Raw genomic sequence first — 11,063 nt, 5'->3', positions numbered from 1 at the left:
GCCTCTGTTCTGCTTTTCTGGTATAGTATGTATGCCACGATGGAGAATATTCAAAGAAGGAACATTCAAATCAACGCAACAGTTCATAAACTGAAAGCAACTACAAAGTGAAATTTAAATTGTTATGGCGCAGAATTTATAGCATACTTCTACGGGCAATCCAATAGAGCTAACAAGCTTATGATTTCCCTTTCTATTTCATTTCGTCCTTTTTCAATTGATATCGATTGATTTAAACTAGCAGGAGTTATAATTGTATGGTGCTATAACTTTTAAATCTTTGCATATAGGAGTTTTATTAAATATTTTTGTTTATTTTTTGTGGCGAAATTCATTTGCTTTTGTGTCGCATTGCAGTCGGTCTGTGTGCCTCTGCACCTGTGGCATAATACGATTTTTCCTTCCGAATATTTTTATTTTTATTTTTTGTATCTGCCACATCCGTTACGTTTCTGATTTTTCTATCATTTTCGCACGGGTTTCCCTGGTTGTCGTCCATATCGTATGCAAACATCACACGAAATCTGCAATCGTGTCAGGGCCGTCAGTGGGGCGTAAAAAATTAAAACTAAATAAATACAAAAATATTAAACATAAATATGAAAAAATATGTAAAGCAAATAATATTATTTACTAAGAGTTAAAGGCTACCAGGACACAAAACGGATAAAAAACCTGGCTGGCTGGTTCCTGGCTGGACTGCTGCGGGCCATCAACCTGACAGCCACATATCACAGGCACACAAAAATTTAATAAGCCTGGCAACCCTTATTATAAATTTATTTATGTTTATGTTTGCCCAGGTAGCGGGTCCTCAGTTCTCAGTTTTTCAGCTTTCAGTCCTTCGTCCTGGGTCTCACCAACTGTTTGCTGTGACAGCCGCCAGCTGCGACAAAGACACATGAACATTTGAGTACTTTTGGGCTGTCCTGGTTCCGTGTCCTCTCACCCACACATTGGCACACTCATACACATGGCAAATTTATGCCAGGTCTGTAAATTTGGCTTTAAATACTATGCATTTTAGAGAAATTATATTGCTATATATATAATTTTTATAAAACTAAGCCTTAAGATTTATTTTAAAATTGTTAAAAATGTTGGACAGAAGCCAAGCTCTAAACAAGTTACACTTTTGTTATTTTTACCCCAAAATTCTGTAGCCTTTTCCTGTTTAAAAAAAAAAAAAAAAGTATACCCAACTCTGATGTTAACTCCGGCTCGTGTTGGGCTTTGTCAAAATATATGATGCTCATATGTTAGCCGGCACTCAACGTGTGCCGCATTATTCACTCATCAGCAGCCCTCAGTATGCCCATCATCATTATCATTGTTCCTGCCTGTTGTTCCTTTTGCACTGGCTGTGCCTTGTTTTTTGTAGTTTGTGTGGTGTCCTTACCGCCCCACCATCCCCACATCGACCCCTTTCCTTTTTGGTCTTGATAGTGGCACTGGGGGCTCCTCCCCTCCAAAAAAAAAATGCCATCCTGCTGCTTTTGTCTCTTTGTGAGTTTCATGCACTGAAAAGTGTTTTAAAGTAGACTTTACTTTGTTGCGGTTGGCTTCCTTTATATTTATTTCGTTTACATTTTTTTTTGGCTCCTCTTTCGAGAGGCTTGACAAAGAGGCTGTGGCACAGGACAGGAGAAAAAGGACATAGCCAGAAATTCAAACAAACCGAATTAAAGGCGCGAGATAAAATTTTCCAGCTTTAAATTGTTAACTTTTTTAGCCTTATTCTAACCTGTTTTTGTTTTTTATACATCATGTTGTGTTATATTTGCAGGCTGCAACAATTTAATTAGTTTTTTTGTTTAATTTCCCCAAGCTTTTAATTCGAAAACAACTTTTTGCTCTAGATTAGAATCGAGAAGACCTGTGCCATTTCTCCTTCTGCTAATGTCAGCTAATTATAGCCCAGCCTTGAGTGTCATCTTTTAATTATAGAGCTTAGGCTTCCATCCACCCACACCCCAACCCACAACCAACCGCAAGTATTTTTTATATGCCGCTATTTGATTTCATAATTCGCCTGCAGTTTTTCCCCGGATCTCGTTTTGTATTTATTTGATATTTTCTTTTTTATTCGTGGAGAAAGCAAAACTAATTTCTGTTGCTGACAACCATTTAAATTCAATTTCTTTGGAGCGCCACCGAGGCGGGGATAAGAAACGACTACCCCCTGATTATCTTGGCCTGGCTTTTTAGAGCCTTAGAGAGGAGCGGTGGGCCGAAGAAGTGGGCCAAGAGCGTACATACATATATGATTATCCTGGCTTTATTTATGCTGGCTGGCTCTAGTTTCTTTCTTTTTTTTTAGTCCTTTAACCGCTTCTGCTATTTTCCATCATCATCCTTTCGATGGCAACATATGTTTTGGGTTTTCCATTTTTTTTCTCTCATGGTCTCTCTTCCTTTTGTGAAATATAATTTGTTGATCCTGCCCACATCTATGGCTTGAGTGTGTGTGTCCTTTGGGCTCGCCGCTTGGCTTATCCCTTTTGTCCTTAGCCTTTTCCGCGTGTGTGGCGCATTATTAAAAACTACTTAAAAAACGCCTTGCTGCGAGAAAAAGATTTGGCAGCTAAAAAAAAAAGGAGAAAAAAAATATAAATACAGAGGAAAATGTTAAAGGGACTAGAAAATGAAAAACAAACACATTTGCCTCGTCTGACGCTTTTTGAAAGGCCAGCAGCTGGCGTCAATGTTTGAATGACTGCATGACTGCATGAATGATTGAACGAGCGATGTTACCAGCGGTTGCTTGCCAAATTGCAGAGTGTCCAGGCCAGGGGACTGGGCCAGAGACGAGGATGGCAAAGTATGGAATGGCTATGAGATCTCCTATCCAGTCCTGTCCGTTAGCTGTCCGTTATTTATGCTGGCCGGTTCTTAAAATGAGCCAAAAGCTGCGGGTCAGCGACGCCATATTTACTTTGATTCTCTTGAAATCGAAACTTTAATATCCTTACAACGAAAAATCTTGAAACTTTAAGGAAACTTTAATATAAAAATACTGTAGGAATTATTTTGCCATAATTAAAATCAATTTTTATATATTTTAAAAATTATTTCTTAGCCCTTTGAAAGAGTATAAAAAACATAGAAACTAATTCCAACAAAGTCCTACTCATTTTGAAAATGTCCACTTTCTAAAAGCCGCAATGTGTAAATCGACAAACCAAAATACACACTCATATATTCTTGTTAAATTGCAGTTGCCATGCGGAATTTTTCGCCGCTTTGTCGAGTCGAAACCTCCTACTTTCACCACTAAGGTATACATGAAAAATATTTACAAAATGTCCACTTTTTTCTTTTTAGCGGCTTCCTAACTCTTTTGACTTTTTTGTTGTTTTGTTTGGCAAACAATTCGGCGCCAATGAAACGAGGAGGGGCTGGAAGTCGAGGAGATGTGCTGTGTCGCATTTTAAGGAATAACACGTTTTGGTAATTTTATCAAGGACATGTAGACAATACACTTGGCCCCTAAAGCAAACACTTTTCGGGGGGGCCAAATAATATTAAAGTTAAAGAGCTTGTTAGTTTGGGTTTCAGACGTTTAGAGAAAATCCCATCTTAAAGGTAGGGTCTGTACAAGTTTTCACTCAATAAGTGTAGAGTTATTGCAATAAAAACCACTTTTCTGATCTAAAACAACTTCCGTTTTATGGTACTTTTATTTTCTTGCCACAAAACTGGCAACAAGGAGTTTATCTACTGCCGGCCAACTCCTTTAAGCCCTTACCATTTGCGGCAAATCGCATTAGGCTCGGACTGACAACTCCGCATTCATAGTATAGTCTGACTACCATTCCCCCACTAAACCCATCGAGATGGTTGACGAGGGCGCTAAGCATCCTCAGAGGCTCAGTGCTCAGTGCTCAGATGCGAAATACAATTTCCTCGACCAATAACGGAAACGTTCATCAATGACCATTTTGGCACTTTCGGTTTCAGGCCATCTCTTTCGTCCACTAGCCATGGGCTGACGGCTAAGAGCCATCGGCCACCGGCCATCGGGCCATGGACCATGTACCGACCATTCGAGTTCATTGGGGCCAAATCAAGTGAGGAATTGCCGGTCGGCCATCAGACAAAAGTCAACCGAATCAACTGAGTCGATTCGCAACCGCAAGCAATCACAAAAAAAGGACAAGTTGGACTCAAAAAAAAAAAGCAGAGAAGTCTGAAACCCAACTACTCTGTAAGAGCAGGAAGTAAAACTGGAAAATTTAATTATCACATAGACACACGCACCGGTCGAAAAAGGGGGAAAACGAAACAGAGAGGGGTATGGGACTCGGGGTAGAGACAGACTGATGCCATGTTCTTGTGAATTGTCAATGTCAGAGTTGCTTGTTCTCGGCCTGTTGTTGTCGTTGCTGTGGCTGTTGTTGGTTTTGTTAGCGTTGCTAGCCAAGCAGAAACCGAAACTGAGGGCTTGAATGTGTCGCCTCTACAAGGCCACTGAGAAAAATAAGGAAATCGTACCTTCATTTGAATAAAATAGGAATAATTACGCTTATTCTTTCAATAAAAATACTTTCTTAAATGAAATACCTTTAGTAGAAAGTAATACATTTTTCTTACAGTGCAACCTCATACTCAACGACCTCTGGATTTCGGTTAGCCTTCAGTCGCGTGCGGTTTGTGTATCAGCCATCTCTGGATCCCCATTTCTGGCCGCTACACTCCCCAGACCATCACCACCCCCATCCAAGAGCCTAGTACCACACGAACACCCACACAGACATTCAGCATCCACCCCATCTCTATCACGGCCGTTTCTTGTCTTTGCGGTTCTCGTTGTTCACAGAGTATGATGTCAACTTGTGACAGCTGCTGCCCCAAGCACCCCCTTGGACAGATTCCGGATATGCCCCAAGGCATATTATAAAAAGGAACGATGAGCAATTAAAGGCATGCGTGTCCAGTTCCTCTCCGAAACTGGCCAAGGATGTTGAAATACAGTTTTTAATTAAAATATAAATTTTGATAGCCCGGCTAAGGAGTACGGAGTTTCTGTTTTTTTTTGGCTGACTAACTATTGTGACCACATGGCGTATGAATAATATTTTTAAGCTGTTCGAAATGGTGAAGCAATTTAAACTTTAGTCATTCGAAAGGCATTGACCCAGTTCAGTTTAAATTATATGAGAAGTTAGAGAATTCTTAAAGTTGTATTTATTTTAAAATTACTATTTAAAATTTCTAACTTATAGGCAAGAAAGAAGCATTACGAAATCCTCTGTCAAATTCTACTTCTATTATTTTAATTTCAGACTGCCATTCATAATTATTTTTAGCTGTGCTGGCTTCTGCCTAACACATTTAACAGGCCAACGCAAAACTTTGGCCATAATTAAAACTAAAAGGCGAAAATTTTCTTTTTATTCAAATGCCAAGGGGCAGGAGCCGAGGAGGATTAGGAGGAGAATGGAGGCTACCAGAGTCTGGGGGCATGGATTCTGAGGCAACAGTCGGTCTCTAAGTGCAGCTGACAACAATTGCATTGGCGGGGCATGGCAAGGAGGCATAAAACACACAAAAGGCGACCAAAAATTATTCAACAAGCGGCGGTGACGACGCCTGCTGTCGACTGAAAGAGACAGCGATAAGCGGTATGAAAGAGAGAGAGGGAGGCTGGGGCTATGCAGCGACGACATGGCCAGGACATGCCGCCATTTCTAACTGGTATCCTTTTGTTGTGCGCTTTTGTGTTTTAATAAGTTTTGAATTTCAGTACAAGCGCGTAACTTCAAAATCTCAGTGCCTTCCCAAACCATTTTTCCCTTTTATTTTCTTTGCCTTTTTGCCAGCCTTTTCTTTTGGCTTTTAACAGGATATTTAGTTCCCTTTTTTTTGGTTATATATGGGGTTTCTTTAAGGGACTATTCCATACAATACATTATAAGATTTTATACTAGCAGCTATATTGTTTTTCTTTCGGTGTATGTCCTTTTTAATTGTCTGTTTTTGCCACAAAACGAAACGAAGCTGAAACCAATAATTAATACCCGAACTCGTTTTTCCGTTATTATCCTTCGTTGTTGGCATTTTCTTTAGCCGTTTCCCATTCCAATGGAATTTTGGCCATTCGAAGCGCTAAAGCTTCGTTAGTTGAATACCCACTCACACACTCACAGACTCACACACTCACATTTGCACACTCAAACCCACACACACTCACTCGCAAGCATTTGAATTGCAGTCGTTTTAGCCTTGTGCCATGTATCTTCAGTTTTATTTTCGGCATTTTTTGTTTCGCATTTTTCAGTTGGCTGTTTTACTTGTTGTTTCTTGGTTCTGGTTTTTGGTTATTTTTCTCGATTTTGGCCCCGATTTTTTGTTTTATTTTTTTGGTAGTAGTTTTTGCCGTTGCTGCTGTTGATAACTTTGTTTTATAGACATTTGTTCTCGCCGCTGTTACCTAGCGACCCAAATACCCCGTTCAATAGCTTTGTCCTGGCCATCACTGCTCTTTTTTTATGGCTTCTTGCTCGCTTTTGGTTTCTTGCATTTTCCTTTTTTTAGCTTTCGGTTTACGTTTCTATTTTTCACGTTTGGTTTTCAGCCCCGGCGAAAATCTTCTGTTGGTTTTCAGCCAAAACTGGAGCGCCTGGATTGGGCAAACAAAAGGCCAAAGATTGTATAACATGAGATGGGCTTGTCAGACGGATATTTCAATTTTAATTTCCGAAACATTCTCTTAGGGGATATATTCATTTTCAAATCCTAACAATAGTAATTTATTAAATCGCTGCCAAATGAAACTAATTGAACAAAGTCCTGGAGCTCACAACCCCCCCCCGTAAGTAACCACAAAAAAAACCACCCAATCAACCTGACTGTTGCCTTTGGCAACTTAAGATCCCCAAAAAGAATTTCTCCACAATGATGAAATTATAAGAGTGAGGGAAGGAAAGGCAGATTGAGACTAAATTGCATAAGAATCCTGCCAGTGGAAGGGCGGGGGGATAGAGTGAAAGGCTAAGCCCATGATGGAGTTTACTCTTCCAGTGATTTACAATTGTGCAATGGACTTTTTCCCCCATTTTCTATATTTTTTTGTTATTTTTTTTGCTGGCTATTTTTCCACCAAGCTCTTTCATATGTCAGGGAGCTGGACAACAAAGCTGCTTCTGGTCGGACTCCTTGTCGTTGCCATTGCTCCGACTGTTGGCCTTTAATTCTTATCAAATTGCCGTAGAGCTAAAGGCGCTTATCAGCTTCAGCAAGTTCAAGCGGATGCAGGGGGAAAAATTGGGGTTCCCAATTAAATTTAATATATGTAGCTAGCACAGCATAAGAGATTACTCACTTTCTTTATATAGAAGAATAGCTAGAAATGTTAACTCAAAGATATCCTTTTTATAAATATGATATTTTTCTTTAACTGCACACATACTTGAAGTGGTCAAGGGTTGTACGGTTGAGTTTTAGGAGGTATGGGGTCGGCCAATGGCATTGGTGGGCACTTCAATGCCAATGATTTGCCAGGACAGTGGAACGCAAGCACTTGTGGCATCAATCGTGGCCCAATAAATCAGGCAACTCTCATCGCTTCGGGCCTTGTTCACCGTTCACTATTCACCATTCACCTACCTATACCAGCATTTCTGTTTGTTTGCATTACACTTCCGTTTCCGGCTCAAGTCAAATGCCATGGCACGCAAATTGAGACGGAGACGAGCGAGTGAATGGGATTGGAATTCGTATTGGTTTGCCAAGGATAAGTCTGACGCTTGACGTTTCTGTTTTCCCCATCCACCGTTGATTGTGCAAAATACAATTTTACTTAACCCCCTCGGAACCCCCATGCAACCGCCCCAAAAAAAACACCCCGGAATGAATCATCCTGAAGGCATAGTTTCGCCTTATTGCGGTGCCAACAGCAACTACAACAGAAACTTTGCTTTGATAGCAATTGTGATTGAAACTGAGACACGATATTGCACTTAAGATATGAAAAACGGCCCACAGGGGATGTAAGGAATATCCCCATTCTTCTGAGTATTTCGATTATTTTTTTAGGCTTTGGCCCACTTTCGAATCGTACAATAAGAGGGTGAACTTAAAGCTTTTTAAACCAAACCAAAGCATTTTAATAATGTCTTTCGCAATTAAGAAATCAATATTGAAGCCTATTTGCTTAAAGTTTCTGTGTTTACCAAATACTTAGACCTGAAACTCGAAACTTCAGAAGTTTTCCCTAACCGACTCATAATTATATTATACATTTCATTTCAGAGAGTAACCAAGACACCTTTCAAGGTATTTTCCTTCTGTTTGCAAAGCACTCTATAGACAACTCCTTTACAAAAATAAAAAGAACAAAAAAATTAATAAAAGAGTTGGGGAATGGGAATGGGAATACAAAACTTAAACTTGGCAGACCAAAATGCTCAAATATTTGGCCCGGCAAGTCTGTTTCTAATTTGGAAATTCTCGGCACCTTCCCCGCAGGCGTTGCCAACTGCTTCTGCTATTTGTGCTGCCTAAATATTTAACTTTTGAATTTCAAAGCAACGTCGAATGTTTGGCCAACATCCATTCCACGTCCTCGTCCTCGTCCTCTTATTCCATCCACCACCCAGCCAAATCAGAGCTGAAGGCTCTACTCTACTACTCCCATATCGGGTTACATACGTATTAATTTAATATTTCACGGAGCACGTACAATTTTTTTCCCTTTTTTTTTAGCCAACAGAATTTGTCATCGTTTCCGTAAAATAAAAAAAAAAAAAAATGGTGAACGGAGGGACGCTGTGACTCTCATGTGTTGGTAACCGCAATTTGTTTACTTTGTCGGTTTTTGTGCACGCAGCCGAGTGTTCAAAATTGAATTTTAACTTGGTTAACAGGGCTCTGGCCAGAGCCCATTCATTGGGGATCATCCAGAGTAGAGCCGCCACCGCGCTGCGCTATTCCCGGTTCGTTTTTCCGCTTTTTGTTCATCTCCGTGGCCTGTGCCTTTTACACAGAGAAAAATGACTAAATTATAAATCACGGATTTTAAGAAATTGAACACGTTTTCAAAAGGATACAGGCTTCAAAGTAGTGTATCTCTTGAATTTAGTTAATGAAAATAACATTTTTAGGTACATATAATTTTAACAGATATATATTAAAATTAAATAATTATTCTATTTTTTATAAGGCATATTTTTGGTGATACTTTCTCAAAGCGTAGCAATTTTGTCTCTTTCCTCTTAATATCGCGACCGCCCTCTAAGCTCTCGCTTCGAGTTGGCGGCGTTGATAACGTTATCCATTAGGGCGTATGACAACAAGCCTGGGCCGTGTGGGCGTGGTCGGGGCCACTTTAGGCTGGAAGCCGGAAAAAAAAAGAAAAGTTAGTTAGTTTTGGGCGGGCGCGGGGCCGGCAAAGTTCTTTGCTTTTGGTTGCATCTCGTCTCGTGTTTGGTTTTGGTTTCGTTTTTAGTTTTTTAAATGCAATCTTTTAAGTGCTTTTTGGTTGAGGAAGCAGTAGCAGCACCAGAACCAGCATCCAGCAGCAGCATCCGAATCAGGAAGCAACAGCAGAAGCAGGAGCAGCACCAGCGACTTTTAATGGCACTCGGCTGTGGCCTCAATTAAAAATGGCGAGTTGCAGACCCCAGACCCTCACCATTACTTTTGATATTTTTTCTTTTGATTTTGCTCCCCAAATTAAACGCCAATTTTGCTTCACAAGTTTCAATTACCAATTACAATTGATTGTAAAGTCTGCTTCTGGTTCTGGTTCTATAACTATGCCATTGTTTTATTTACTGCATTCAATTGAAAAAAAGATTGTTCAGTAAGGACATGCCAATACAGCATCATCTTAAACCAGAAACCAGTAGCCGGTTTTTTTTTTTTTGTGCTTTTGAATTTTTCATGTGGCAAAGTTCAAGAAATGTAATAAATACAATTTTATTGCCGAATTTTTTTGTCGGCTTTGCCATATTGTTGTTTGTGGCTCAGCTGCATTTAAAAGAACAACGGGCCGGGAGACAGGGAGGTAGAGAGGCATTGAGGCAGGAAGAAGGATATTTGCTGCATTGGCGCAGCATCGAATGAATTTCCGAGGCATAATAAATTTTCCCGGCTACTCGCAGCTTTCAGCAATTTTCCCTTCGAAGCGAAATTTATTTACGCCGTTTGGCCAGTAAAGATGTTTGTTAAATATAATAAATTTCCGGCTTGCTCTGGCTCTTTTTATTATTTTTTATTTGTTGTAATTTTTGGTAATTTCATGAAATTTATTAAGGAAACTTTTAGTTGATTGTCGCGGCCAACAGTGCGTATGGGTAATAATGGAGGAAACACTAAGGGAGAATCTCCAGAAATTACTTAAATATAACATAGTTTAGGAATTAATTAGAAGCTCTTTAAATCTATGACTTGCCATTTAATTTTATCTTTGTTCTTTCTTAAACCCAATTATTATTATGAGTATACTTTACGACTGCTCTTAGTAGAACTCTAACTCGCTTTTATGACTCTTGGCCACCCGGCGAAATCTTCTTTTCTGGCTAATTAGACAACGCTCCCGGGGCTCTCGAATCAATAGTTGGGGAAACTTTATTACCGCCAAATTAGACTTGTAAGTAAAGTACTTCAACTTGGCTACGTCCAACCCCTTCGACAGAGCCGTCGACAATTTTATGAGGCCCTTGAAGACTTCAGACTTGATTTCATCACAAATTGAGCCCATTAATAGAATTTGCCGGCCTTTGTTTATGGGCGAAGTTTTCGTCATTTTTTGTATCCTTTCGTTAAACCTCCTTTATTATAATTAGGTGTTTAATTACAAAGTTGAAAGCCAGAACTTTCGGTCTGAGTCTTACTTCGAGAGCGAACCTTTATCAATTTTAATATATATGTACATATTTTTCATAAATTTGCTCTAGTTTCTCTCGAAACTTTGCCTGCCAATAATAATGAGCAAAGATTTCTGACGCCAAAGGGAAGAAATATCGAGAATTATTTCGATTTGGTTTGAGGATGAAGGACTTCTCGAGATATGTCAGAGATGGAATATTGTTTTTGGGTGGGAATTCTCTGGGTATTCT

The sequence above is a fragment of the Drosophila ananassae genome, chromosome 2R (assembly GCF_017639315.1).
Source record: "Drosophila ananassae strain 14024-0371.13 chromosome 2R, ASM1763931v2, whole genome shotgun sequence".
Lineage (NCBI taxonomy): Eukaryota > Metazoa > Arthropoda > Insecta > Diptera > Drosophilidae > Drosophila > Drosophila ananassae.
Note: the sequence above shows the minus strand (reverse complement) of the source record.